General features: G+C 43.5%; 1 protein-coding gene across 6 annotated transcripts in view; it reads left to right on the top strand.

The window, feature by feature from the left end:
* LOC121865919 (zinc finger CCCH domain-containing protein 11A-like) overlaps positions 1-14,845 on the top strand; it is a gene marked incomplete at its 3' end in the record, with an annotated part of 34,177 nt that overhangs the window by 1,850 nt on the left and 17,482 nt on the right. For all 6 annotated transcript variants that reach the window (XM_042365475.1, XM_042365477.1, XM_042365473.1 and 3 more), the window contains 1 exon segment: positions 6,576-6,650.

The raw sequence follows: 14,845 nt of genomic DNA, 5'->3' as shown, positions 1-14,845 counted from the left end.
TGGCCTTAGCGATATTTACATTCAGTCTTGCTCTTAGTACACTTAACTGAGGTTGGAAGAACACCATGTGATCGAAAAAATGCTATAGTTTCTTCGTTTTTTTTCCAAAAACTCGCACTCAGCTCCATATACTTTAAGTGACACCCATCGCAGACTTCCATGGTCGGAACTGAACTTGAATTTCAAAATATGAGAGACCAAAAAGAATACTAGAATTTGATTGGGCCAAAAATACCGCGAATTAAACCCAAAACATTTTAATTGGTTTCAAAATCAAAAAGGCTTTTGATTGGCCGAGTGACATGTACAGCAACGCATGTGCAGGATGATTTATGAAGGAGACGCAGGAGACACGCAGTGTTGGAGGAGAGGCAGACGATAATGGCGGGATGTTAATGGAAGAAAATAGAATTTTATTTGGAAAAGCTATCTCCGTTATTATACATTTCCGCCGGTAATGTAATAGATGAAAATTATCTTATAAATAGACGTCTTATTCGAATATAATAATAGATTAGTGGTAGGAATGAACGGTGTGTAAAGAAAGTAATACCCAATATTGTAAGGTATTTATATATTGTTTTATATATTGATGGAAATATCGTACATATGTTATAGTAATTTATCCATAGTTTAAATTTTGTTAAATCCTGTAATAATTGCCCCCTTGTGGCCCTCCCCAGCTCAACCAAGGTTTACAGAGCTACGAGCGGGTTAAAAACACCCATTCTGAGGTGGAAAATGTCCACAGATCAAGAGATAAAGTACTGTGTTGTGTTGGGTCAAAGGTGATCATGTGAAGCACAACTGAATGATAATTCAATATAATATCTCATCAAAGTGTCTTTAGTAAACTTTCCTTGCTGTTGACTAAGTCACGTATACTAGCCTTAAACACTTTGTGTCTTCCGTTGGTTAAATTAAGAGAGATTTTGTGGCGACCGTTCACGGAACTCTATATTGAGTTGTATATCGGTTGGGTCAGGTGAGATTAGGTTAGGTTGGTATTACATAAGAAAATAAGGAGTCTGCAATAGACCGGTTGGCCTGTGCATGGCAGCTCCTGTCGAGAGTTACTACCACTCTCTATCATCCATGAATCTATCCAGCCTCCCTTTGAAACTTTCCAGCGTTCCAGCACTTACTACAAAGTTGCTAAGCTTGTTCCACTCGTCCACCACCCTATTTGTGAACCAGTTCCTTCCTATCTCCCTCCTAAAACCTAAACTTATCCAACTTAAATCCGTTGTTCAGTCCTATCCTGCTCGGATATTATAAGAACTTTATCTATATCCCCTTTATTGATTCCTTTTCACCCACTTTAATACTTCTATCATATCTCCTCAAGACTCTTCGTCTTCTAGGGAATGCAAGTTTAGTTTTTAACCTATCCTGATATGGAAGGTTTCTAAGTCCCGAATCATTTTCGTCATTCTTCGCTGCACCGACTCTAGTGAATTGATATCCATTCTATAATAAGGGCACCAGAACTGAACCGCATAATCGAGGTGCGGCCTGACTAGCGCAAGATATAGGTGCAATAAGACCTCTACACTCTTATTACTTACACTTCTAGATATAAAACCCAATACTCTGTTTGCCTTATTTTGAACATTAACGCACTGTTTTCTAGGCCGTAGGTCCGGGCTTACAAGTACTCCTAGGTCTCTTTCACAAGTCGACTTCTCTAGGTTGATGTTGTTAAGGCTGTATACATTGACAGTATTTGTTCTTCCAATATTAAGTATGTTGCACTTGCTGGTATTAGGTGAAGTTAGGTTAGGTTGGTATTAGGTTAGGTTGGTATTAGGTGAAGTTAGGTTAGGTTGGTATTAGGTGAGCTTAGGTCACCATATTTTATGGCATATAAGACTCACTTTTTTGTCTGAAAAATGGCTAAAAAAATTGGCCTTCATCTTATATGTGAAGTTGTGGTCTCCCGCAAGCTAATGAATCCCCCAGCTGCTGTCTCCAGTAGGATAAATTCTACCTAACCCAACTCCAGAACTAAAAATATGCTATTGCTTACTTAACACATTATTATTACTTCTAATTAATAAAAAAATAATTATTGTATTGTAAATATAAAAGGTGGATCTATAACTACTCTGTACTGATGACAATAACCTGAGACGATTAACGTCCGTGTGGCGGACGCCCAACTCTTCTGATCTAAGCATTAACCATTTCTGAACTCTTACGAGCATTACAATCTATTAATGCCATACCTGCAACATTTATTTTTGAATTTACAAATACCTGAAACAAATGAAGATTTACAGATAACTTTATTTTCACCATTACATCTGTTAATATCACTGGCAGCATTGTAACCAAGTTAGACTCATCACTGTAACCAGCAGGCTACTGGGCCAAGCTGTGAGGTGTTATGGTTGGTTTTCATCTTGCATTTACAGGCTGATAAACATAACTTTCTTCATTTATTTCTACTGATATACACACACACAGACCATCCTACATACATATTGTAAAAAAATAACAGAAATAATTGTCCTAGAGGGAAACACATAAAGGGAATATATATTTCTTTACACACAAGTTAGCTGGCTCAGTGAGGGAGGGAGGGCATAGAGTGTAGGGGGAAGTGTCCCAGCTGGTCTGAGTTACTATGGTGAACCAGGGAGTGTATGTAAATGGTGTTAAACATTCTTTTATTTACTGTGTTTGGCCATACAGTATTTTTTGTTGTACCTTATTTATTGGTATTATTTTGATGTATTCCTCACATTTACCGGTACTGTATGGTAATATCTCCGTTAGCCGGAATCCCTCTTAACCGGAACTCTCCGATGGCCGGAATTGAAATTTTCTCGGAAAATCGTCCCCAAGGCCGGAATTTTCGTGAAAATTACACAAGTGTCGTCAACGTGTACTGATGACATAATGTTGTCTGCTGGCATTAGGTTTGGATACAGACCTATCTGGCAAGTACAGGGGATGACCTACAGTTCTCTTCCTGTAAACTGCCCCAACACAAACACCCTTCAACACTATTGTACTGTCAGGGACCTCCTACCACAGGACGAGTCACTAACCACTAACCTACTTATTCAAAATAATTTAGATTTAATTCTTGTTTGCTTCCCATGGAATTATGTAAAGCATTTTAGAATCACAGCCTCTTTGAAAATCATTTTAGGTACAGGTATATGTAAAGAGCAACTGACGTCTAACAGGAAGGTTAAGAGGGTAGGTAGGCTGGGTGAGCAAGGTGCTAATGGACACAGGAGAATCAAAGGGAAAGTCTGCTGTAATGGTCACTGACACCTGACCTGACCTGACTTATCAGAGACCTCTTGGCATCACGAAAATTGTGACCAAGTCCCAGGTTGCTAATCTGACTTTCTGCTTCATTTACACGCAATTGCGGGGTCTCAACTGTTTCTCTTACCATTGACAACACAACATACATACAGTATATCGTTTCTCACTTTTGATCTTTTTTTTCATTTTTGTATTTATAGTTCTTTATTATTAATATTATTATTATTATTATTACAGTTACTGTATTATTATCATCATTATTTTATTATTTTATTTTTGTTTGTTTTATCATAAATTTTATTTATTATGAATTATTATGACTTATTTATTATTATTATTATTATTATTATTATTATTATTATTATTATTATTATTATTATTATTATTATTATTATTACAGTGGGGTATGCTAAAACGAATCTAATTGGTTCTAGAACCTCGTTCGTTATAGCATTCGTTCGTTATAGGATTAATCCGTTCCAGGCCCCCAAATACAACCACTTAACACTGAAAATTTTCTGTGGAAAATGTAAAAAATACGGTACTTTATCTTACCTTAGTGTTGTTCAGCATGCAGGACAGGAGGCAGAGGGGGAGGGGGGAGGAGAGAATTATGGAGAAGAGGTGGAAGGAGAGGAGTCATCCTTCCTAGCCCTCTTTGGTGACTGTCTCACAGGCACTTTGTCTGTAGGTTCTTTTGTTACCTTTGTAAAGAAGGAATCCAGGGTTGGCTGCTTCAACCTTGATTTCTTGACCTTCCAAAAGTAGTTCATCACATTGTCATTAAACACACTGATGGCCATTTGCACAGAACCAACATCAGGATGATAATCCTCAGCAAGCTTGGACAGTTTGCTCCAGCAAAAGAACGCATCCTTGAGATCTTTGTCTGGAATGATGCGGCTTTCCTCCTTGTCCTCCTCCTCCCCTGACTCCTCAGAAGTTAAGCTCCGCTTCAGTGTCTCGTTTTGTTCTTTGTGAAGCTCAAGCAGCTCCTCAGTGGACAATTCCTTACTGTTCTCTTCCACCAACTCCTCAACATCATCATCATCCACTTCCAGGCCCATGGAATTGCCCAGAGACACAATTTCATGAACAACAGCCTCTTCTTCTAACTCTTCGAAGCCTTCAAAGTCTCTTTGAAGCACACATTCAGGCCACAATGGCCTCCAAGCAGCACAAAGACACCTCACAGTAACCTCTTTCCAGGCTGAGGTAATTAAAAACACAGCATCTGCTATATTGAAGTGACTTCCAAAATTCCTTTAAGCTAACATCACTGGAAGAAGTGGACGCAAAACATTTTCTAAACAGTGCCTTTGTGTACAGCTTCTTAAAGTTAGAAATTACCTGTTGATCCATGGGCTGGATGAGAGGTGTTGTGTTGGGTGGCAAGAAGTGCACAGTGATGAAGTTGAACTCCTCTGGCAATTCAACCATCAAATTAGGAGGGTGGGCTGGTGTATTGTCCATCACCAACAAAGCTTTCAGTTGAAGATTATTCTCCCCGAGGTATTCCCGAACACTGGGTCCAAACACCTCAATAACCCACTCAGAGAAAAGACTCCTGGTCACCCAAGCCTTTGGGTTTGACCGCCACATAACACCAAGGCGGGTCTCCCTAATGTTTTTGAAAGCTCTGGGGTTTTCTGCATGGTACACAAGGAGTGGCTTTATTTTGCAGTCACCAGAAGCATTAGCACAAAGAAGGAGGATAAGCCTGTCATTCATTGGCTTATGGCCAGGGACAGAAGTTTCCTCTTTGGTAATGTATGTACGGCGAGGCATTTTTTCCAAAAAGTCCAGTTTCATCACAGTTGAATACCTGCTGAGAAACAAAGCCTCCCTCTTTAATAACATTAAAAAAAATGTCATGGTGTTCCTTAGCTGCTTCCTTATCTGCACTAGCAGCATCACCATGTCTCACAACACTATGTAATTTATTTCTCCTTCTGAAACCAGTAAACCACCCCTTGGCACCCCTAAACACTGGCACATCACTATCACTTGCACTGGGAGTCTTGGCTTTAAGGTCCTCAAACAATTGTTTGGCCTTCTCACAAATTATAGCTTCACTAATGCTATCACCTGCCATTTCATTCTCCTTTATCCTCACTAAGAGTAAATTTTCCATCTCTTCAATCACATTACACCTTGCTTTGCTAAGTCTAGAGATTCCCTTAGCCACGTGCACAGTTTTCGACTCCTCTTTATTCTTCAAAATCGTACATATAGTCGATTTAGCCATCCCATACTCATCACTAAGTTTCGCAATGCTTGTTCCATCCTCACGTTTTTTTATGATTTCTTTCTTAGTTTCAAGAGTTATGAACTTTCTCACTCGCTTTGGACGATTCATTGTTACAATTGTACACTTGTATAACAAAATATTTACACAAATAACTCTATTTCCACATCAAAAGACGAAATTTCAACAATAACAGTGGTGCACTGGCTACACAATGAGACAAAGATGGCGCCTGACGCTCTTGTTGTGGGTCGCGTTACAACAATATTCATGCGCCAGGCGAAATAGTCCCGTATTCATCCACGTTCGTTGTAGGAGTTGCGTTCGTTACAGCATTCTCAATTTTATAGGTAAAACCGTTCGTTATAGGAATATTCGTAGTAGGATCCGTTCGTTATAGCATACCCCACTGTATTACATTTTTGCCCCCCAGGCCCCTATGTGGGTCAGTGACCTGTATCCGGGTGGGCTAATCCCCGTAAAAAAAAAAGTGACCGTCTGGTGTCGCCCCACACCATACCCTCCACCCCCTCCATACCCTCCACCCACACCATACGCTCCACCAACACCATACGCTCCACCCACACCATACCCTCCACCCACACCATACCCTCCACCCACACCATACCCTCCACCCACACCATACCCTCCACCCACACCATACCCTCCACCCACACCATACCCTCCACCCACACCACTCTTTTACTATGGTTAATAATTAATTAAAATATATTATTACTGTAGTTTGTCACAAACATTAAAATTCTTTGTTTGTGTCATGTAATGAGTAACAATTATTGTTTGGTTTTTTAATTGTATTGGAGTAAAAGTATTAGAAAACCATATTTAAGTAAAAGTAATACAAAGTTTTATTACTTTTTAACAAGTAGACACCCCAAAAATGTTGCTTGAGTAAATTTATTAGGTTACTTTGTGTTATTTTTATGCTGTTGTTGCAGGAATGGCTGGTGGCCAATTTGGTTATTGGTCTCAACGAAAAAATAAAAAAATTACTGACTTAACATATTTTTTGTCTTGGCAGATTAGAATGGGCGAGAAAACAGCCGTATCTAAGAATAATGACTGTTACTTCTACTACTACTCCACCTGTTCTAAGGTAGGTTACTACTACTGCCTCATAGTCAATATCTGCGACTGTTGTCGGCTTTGGGACCTATGGAGAGAGAAGGACAGTCGACATCTCAACCAGGCTGTAACATAACTTCTGGGCTGCTGCTTCTGTTCGGACATCACTAGAGGAGTGAAGCTGCCTTGATCAACGTTCTGAATTCTTTCCCCATATGCCCTAATCTTGTTGTTCCTGTTCCTCCTGTGTGCAGCATCGAGAGCTAGGTTGCGGTGACATGCGGCTACGGGTTTGAAAATCCTTATGTCAAAGAAGGCTCGCTGTCCCCGCCTCCAGAATCCTCGAGCACTGACATCAACACGGGCTTCATTGGATGTGTTGGAAGTCCTGTGATGGAAATTTTCACTGTCCAGATTTCCTTCATCACATTTGCTGTGAGGTCCCTTACCTCGTCATGCCTCATGCATATGAAGCCCCCTTTCTTGCACACCATGGCGTGGTCTATGTCATAAGATGAGCCACACACACATTGGGAGGGCAAACCTTCTACTGGCCTACTGTACCTTAGAGCAATGGCATCTGTAAATTCTTGTTTATTAATACTGAAACCTTTTGCCCTTTTCAGTAATGTAGTTAGCCAGTTCGAGGCACCCACCTCCTGTGCTATAGCTACTTTTTTCAAGTTTTCTGTCACTTGCAGCATCAGTTTATCACTCTGGCCGTGCTGTCGATATGTCATAATGGACCGTCAAATCTTGTTTACTTCACTGGTATCCACCTCACCTGTTGCGTTCTGAGCTATTATGTGGTCAGTGAGGGCTGCCGTGAGCTTAACAGAGTTTTGATGTTCGGTGGCAGCAATCTCCTTTGGATTGGTCAATCCCATTCCGCCCAGTCTCAGTGGTAATACAAGGAGTGATCTTTCTGCTGGGGTTACCCTAAGTGAAGGTGTTTCACTAATTTGGGAATAAAATTGACGCTGATAGCTTCTTTCAGAGGCCGGAGGAGGGGTCCGATATCAGGGATAGTGCGCATCAGGTATTTCCAACGATGCTTGACTCCATGGGTGAATGCAGCAAAAGCCGCATGTGGCTCTGTGTTAGCAATCTCACACAGAGTTTGGATTTCCCTAACCCACTCATTCACCTTTACTGTTACGTACTCGGTCTTGAAGTCCTTCGTGCCAATTACTGCACCTAGATGTCTTTGGCCGTCCTTTGTTATTTTGACCTCACTTCCACCGAACACCTCCATTGCCCGTTCATAATGTTCTGACTTGCTGGCGTTTGGGTGGTACCCTATTTGTGGGCCTCGGCATGTTACCAGGTCCCACCACTTTTTGATGTCCTCCACTTTTCCTGCTCCTGTTAGGTCGTCAGCATAAGACACTTGCTTGACCTCAGTTGTTTCATATTTTATTGTGTATTGGAGCACGGATAAGCATATTGCATACATTGCCATTGCAACGGGGTCCCCCTGCGTTGTTCCCTCTATTGACTGTATGATGGTATCCCCTCTTAGAGCCTTGTTGTTTACTATATAAATGTCTGATGAATTCCTATAGGAGTTTTCAACATACATTGCAAAGCTTGGACACTTGATCTTGATGTTGTGCCGTGCGGCCTTGCGGTTAAGTATGTTGAATGCGTTGGAAGCGTCAACCAGGAGAATGGCCTCACAATCACGCTACTCAAATATCGTTCTCATGGCATGAATGGCAGCTTCCCCTCCAGCCTGGTGGCCAGCACCAACTTGCAAGTTCCCTGCTGCTGCCCTGACATCATCCTTTACCACCTCTATTATGCATTTTCCGATGATCCGCCTCAGCACTAACCCCCACCCCTATAGGTCTACATCCTGGTTTCTTATCCAGGGGAATAAGGTGGCAGGCCGTCAGAATATGGAGGTGATGGCAGCAAGAGGATGCAAGCTTTCTTGCAAGGGTGGCAATGGCAGTGCAGAGATCACTTGCTACAGGGCCAAACTTGTTAGTGCTGAGGATGACTCTCCAACCGTTTGCATCCAGACCTGAAGAGCCGGCACCCCCTCGAGTCTTCAGTGCCTTTTTCCACACCATCCCTCTTGTTATTTTCTCGAACAGGACAGCATTTGGTGGGATATAGTCACCGTGGAACCTGATGCCTTCGTCTTCACTTGCAGGGGGATGTTTCTCTTTCAGTAGTTTTAATGTCTCTCCGTTTATTGGCATCACCCCACCGGTGGATTCCTCTGTGAGAGATCTTACCGCAAGAGACACTTTTTCCACACGCATTTTGTTTCCAGACTTTCTTGCAACGTCATCGGCGTTTTGCTTTCTGTCTCCTATAAATTTTAGTCTCTCCTGCAGTGTTCTTGCTTCACATAGGAGATCATCAAGGGCCCCAGTCTGCCACATTGTCAATATTCTCTTCATTGCTGCCACATTATGTTTGTGCTTAGTCTTTGTGTGTGTCCTCTGACAGAATAGATGAGGTGTTATTGCCAGTATGTGAAGAGCTAAAGGGGCGAGGAAGCAGTCGTGGGTGTAATCAGTTATGAAGCGAATCATCTCCCGAATCATTTCTTTGGTGGCCTCACACTTGGGTGGTTCAAACAGGTTTTCTGGCGACCACCTGACAATTTCTGAGTAAGTTTCTTTAACCCATATGTCTGCATTTTCCATCGACATGCCATTCCACTGTGGTGGCTGTCTGTCATTCACCTCGTGGACATCAGCTACTATTGGAGCAGCGTTTATTAGTACAGGTTGTACCTCCCTAGTCCGGCATTCTGTGGTCCGGAAACTCCCGTGGTTCGGAACGATATTAGTTTGTCCAATAGGTAGATAGGCAGCTCTTTTATTTTTTTTTTATCTGAAGTATTATTATTATTATTACAGGAGTATTAAATTTTCACTCTCTCTCTCTCTCTCTCTCTCTCTCTCTCTCTCTCTCTCTCTCTCTCTCTCTCTCTCTCTCTCTCTCTCTCTCTCTCTCTCTCTCTCTCTCTCTCTCTCTCTCTCTCTCTCTCTCTCTCTCTCTCTCTCTCTCTCTCTCTCTCTCTCTCTCTCTCTCTCTCTCTCTCTCTCTCTCTCTCTCTCTCTCTCTCTCTCTCTCTCTCTCTCTCTCTCTCTCTCTCTCTCTCTCTCTCTCTCTCTCTCTCTCTCTCTCTCTCTCTCTCTCTCTCTCTCTCTCTCTCTCTCTCTCTCTCTCTCTCTCTCTCTCTCTCTCTCTCTCTCTCTCTCTCTCTCTCTCTCTCTCTCTCTCTCTCTCTCTCTCTCTCTCTCTCTCTCTCTCTCTCTCTCTCTCTCTCTCTCTCTCTCTCTCTCTCTCTCTCTCTCTCTCTCTCTCTCTCTCTCTCTCTCTCTCTCTCTCTCTCTCTCTCTCTCTCTCTCTCTCTCTCTCTCTCTCTCTCTCTCTCTCTCTCTCTCTCTCTCTCTCTCTCTCTCTCTCTCTCTCTCTCTCTCTCTCTCTCTCTCTCTCTCTCTCTCTCTCTCTCTCTCTCTCTCTCTCTCTCTCTCTCTCTCTCTCTCTCTCTCTCTCTCTCTCTCTCTCTCTCTCTCTCTCTCTCTCTCTCTCTCTCTCTCTCTCTCTCTCTCTCTCTCTCTCTCTCTCTCTCTCTCTCTCTCTCTCTCTCTCTCTCTCTCTCTCTCTCTCTCTCTCTCTCTCTCTCTCTCTCTCTCTCTCTCTCTCTCTCTCTCTCTCTCTCTCTCTCTCTCTCTCTCTCTCTCTCTCTCTCTCTCTCTCTCTCTCTCTCTCTCTCTCTCTCTCTCTCTCTCTCTCTCTCTCTCTCTCTCTCTCTCTCTCTCTCTCTCTCTCTCTCTCTCTCTCTCTCTCTCTCTCTCTCTCTCTCTCTCTCTCTCTCTCTCTCTCTCTCTCTCTCTCTCTCTCTCTCTCTCTCTCTCTCTCTCTCTCTCTCTCTCTCTCTCTCTCTCTCTCTCTCTCTCTCTCTCTCTCTCTCTCTCTCTCTCTCTCTCTCTCTCTCTCTCTCTCTCTCTCTCTCTCTCTCTCTCTCTCTCTCTCTCTCTCTCTCTCTCTCTCTCTCAGAGTATAACATTTAACCCTTTCAAACCCGTCGAAATTCGAGTTTCCGCCGTCAAAATTTAAAATTGTTTTGGTTTTTTGTGTGTTCCAATAAAAAACGTCGAGTTAAAAACTCGCGAAATTTGAGAACCTACTGTACGACATTTAACCCTTCAATATGTCTTCAAAGAGACCATGAAGCAGAGAAAGTGGTGCTAGTGCTTCCAAGTGTAAGCACAAGTCACTATCTATCCAGGAAAAGGGTGAATTTCCATGGTCCGGCACCGGTCAGGTCCCGAGGTTGCCGGACTAGAGAGGTACAACCTGTACTACATTTTCAGGTTGAGTAGACTCACTGCTATCATTTAGGATATCATCGGGCGGTTGGGTCCCGGCAATATCCACTGTGGCCTCCTGTGTCGGCTCCCTGCCTTGTGGATTTTGACAGTTGTTTCCCTTTCTGCAAACCACACACGGTCGGTTGTTTCTCTCACAATCACAGCTAGTGCAATTTTGGTTCTGGCTAGCACAGACAGAACAATGTCCGTTACCCGGCATAGTGTTCAGCTCCTTGGGCGACAGTTACGTCCGCCTCCGACTTCTGCTTTGGTCCCATACAGAAGAATACACTAGTTCTTATGAGTGACTGCTATGTACGAGTAGTAGGGGCATACGTGTGTGCGTGGGTGTGTAGGCTGCCCCCCTGTGGGTGACAATCCACACATCAGAATGATACACTGGGAGCAAGAATTGTCACACCTAACACTTGTTTATAAACCTTGGCAGACATAACCACTATTTCTATGGTCGCACTGATGTAATATTAGTTATATATACTCACTTGGTCGGCCGACACTACATGAAATGGCCGTTACTTGGGGGGGGGCATCCGCAAGCGTAGAGCACTTGGCTCCATAGGGGCGAGAGTCTCGATACCACCCCTGGCAAAGTAAGCCTATCGACAATGGCACCTGGCACACCTGCAGTAGCCGTCCAACTAAATACTCACAAACTCGCTTGGTGATCGCCGGTCAACACACTGAATATTTGCAATTAATGCCGTAAGGGATGAGAAGAACCTTGGGTGACAATGCTTAGGGTGACATCCGATAATCACCGACTCATTGTTAAATACTCGCTCCCACACTTCAAGTATGTCCCCACCAATAACACTTCAGATCAGGGAGGATGCTCCACCACACCCACGCCGCGCTGGCCCACCACCACTACCCTACCACTCAGTGGCGTAGCTAGAGTGTGTGCCGCCCGGGGCGGCCCTTGAGTTTGCCCCCCCCCCTCCCGTGGCCCCACAAAAATTACATATTGCACAGTGACTCACTCTTATATATATATATCAGTTGCCTCTGAAGATGTCTTGAATAAAGACGAAAGCTAAGGTACTCCGTTGTTTCCCTTTTCCCGTGTGATTTTATCAAGTTATATATATATATATATATATATATATATATATATATATATATATATATATATATATATATATATATATATATATATATATATATATATATATATATATATATATATATATATATATATATATATATATATATATTTATTTATTAAATAGTTTGTGTACCATTATAATATTACTATACTTTCACATACTCAAATATAGTATGCTTTAAATACACACCAAACATACTTAAACTTTATAAGTAACATTTAAACAAAAGCAAAAACGACATATAGGATAGGGAAAAAAGTAAAAAAAGTGTAAAAAATTAGGACCATCTTTATTTCTGAAATGAAAACTACAACTTTCTACAAAGTAACTTTTCTTGTTTTTTTGTTGGCAAATTCTTCAATGACATTGTCAAAAACTATTTCATCTGTCAATTGTCGCTCTATAGACAGTATGGCAAGATTTCTCAACCGCAAGGTGCTCATAGTAGATCTTAAGTCATTCTTGATCAGTTTTAGTTTCGAAAAACTCCTCTCACAGGTTGCAACACTAACAGCAATTGTGAGGAAAATCCTCAGCATTATTACTATATTTGGAACCGAGTTCCCAAGGTTATACTTTTGAATAAACTGCAAAAGTTCAAGGGGGCCTTCTTTCCACGTCTGTATTCTGTCTGTAATAGTTATAGCAGCAACAGCAACAGCAACAAAATGCTGAAGTCTTTTTCTCTCAACGAGGAACTCCTCTTTATCAATGTCGTCGTGATCGTGATCTATTTGACACTCATATTTATCATCCAAAAGATTCAATGGGGTAAGGAAGGCATATTTCTCAGCAAGTTCATGAAGCTGTTGAAATCTCAAAGTTATTTCTTGGATCACTCTGTCCAGAGAAGAAAACATTTCTCTCCTCAATTCAATGTCGTATGGCAATTCAGCATCTCGTGATCCTTCACCAAACTATTTAATTATGTCCGTAACTTTTGAAAGCCCTTACTGTTGTCAGACAAAAGCCACCCCGATCAAAGTAGGGGGCTTTTGTCTGGGTGGCTTTCGTCTGGGGGGCTTTTGTCTGGGTGGCTTTTGTCTGTACCCCAGTGAGGATAGTGTCTTAGTATAAAATCGCAATGCTGTGAAACAAAATCTTAATATTTAATTTCAGTACCGCAGCAAAAGTCACATCAATATTTTTTAACCAATACTTTAATATTTCTTACCTTATAGTATTACGTCTTCCAACGAAGTAAATAACTGGATCGAAAACACAAGAAAACTTAAAAGTCGTCTAGCCTCCCCTCGTCTTGTCACGATGGAGACTTGTGCAGAACTGAAGTCAATTGCTTGTAACTGGTGGATTGGTCGGCTGTACATGAACTGATATGACCCGAGACTGCATGGTTTTGCAGCTACTGGAGACGTTAATCCTTCCCTTTGTATCGGCGGCAAGTTAATCCTCGTCGTGTCTGACCTAACACCTTACCCACACCACATGAGCTCACTGGCGTACTTGTTTGAAGTTGTTTCCTTAATCCTCAACAGGTTACAGGTTGTGTGTGTGGCGGGGGGCCTAGCAAGGGTGTAGCTTATGACGTGGCCGTGATGATGTAGGTCAGGTGTTAGGTCAGACACGACAAAGATTAACTTGCTGCCGATACAAAGGGATGGATTAACGTCTCCAATAGCTGCAGATATGGGTGATGAGCAGACCCAAAAGTGCCGCCAGGCCCTAGCTACACGCTGAGTGCTACCCACTATGCCTACCACTGCACCCCTATACCCTACCACTGCCCTACCTATACCCTACCACTATACCCTACCACTACCACTACCCTACCACTACCTACCACTACCTACCACTACCACTACCCTACCCACTACCCTACCCTACCACTACCCACTACCCTACCACACTACCACTACCCTACTGCCTCCACTACCACACTACACTACCACTACCCTACCACTACCCCTACCACTGCCCTACCTCCCTACCACTACCTCCTACCACTACCCCTACCCTACCCACCTGCCTACCACTACCCTACCCCTACTCCCTACCACTACCACTACCCTACCACTCTTTCTGCCCCCTGCCCCTACCACTGCCCTACCACCCCTACCCTACTGCCCTGCCACCCTCCTTTCCCCTGCCCCACTATCCTCTGCTACCCTGCCCACTACCCTGCCCCTGCCACTGCCCTGCCCTTGCCCCTATGCACCACTACCACTGCCCCTACCCTGCCACTGCCTACTACTGCCCTACCACTGCCACCACCCCTGCCTTCTGCACTGCCCTACTGCTACCACTGCCTACCACTGCCCTACCACACCCTGCCACTACCACTGCCCCACCACTACCCCTCACTACCCTACCACCACTCACCCTACCCCTACCCTACCACTACCACTGCCCCTACCACCTCCTACTGCTACCCTGCCACCTATCACTTTACCCCTACTGCTACCCCTACCACTACCACTACCCCTACCACTGCCCTACCTGCCCTACTTTCTACCCTCTACCACTGCCCTACCACTGCCTACCACTACCCTACCCCTCCCTACCCCTGCACCCACCACACCCCCACCTTTCACCCTACCACACCCCTGCCACTACCCCTCTCCCTACCCACCCCTACCACTCCCCTACCTACCACCCCTACCCTACCACTACCACTGCCTACCACTACCCTACCACTACCCTACCACTACCACTACCCCACCCTACCACTGCCCCCACTACCCCTACCCACCTACCCTACTACTACCTTTACGTGGCCTCAGCCTCCCCAATAGCCACAC

The sequence above is a fragment of the Homarus americanus genome, unplaced genomic scaffold (genome assembly GCF_018991925.1).
Source record: "Homarus americanus isolate GMGI-L3 unplaced genomic scaffold, GMGI_Hamer_2.0 scaffold4264, whole genome shotgun sequence".
Classification (NCBI taxonomy): Eukaryota; Metazoa; Arthropoda; class Malacostraca; order Decapoda; family Nephropidae; genus Homarus; species Homarus americanus.
This window is presented reverse-complemented; position numbering and strand designations above follow the sequence as displayed.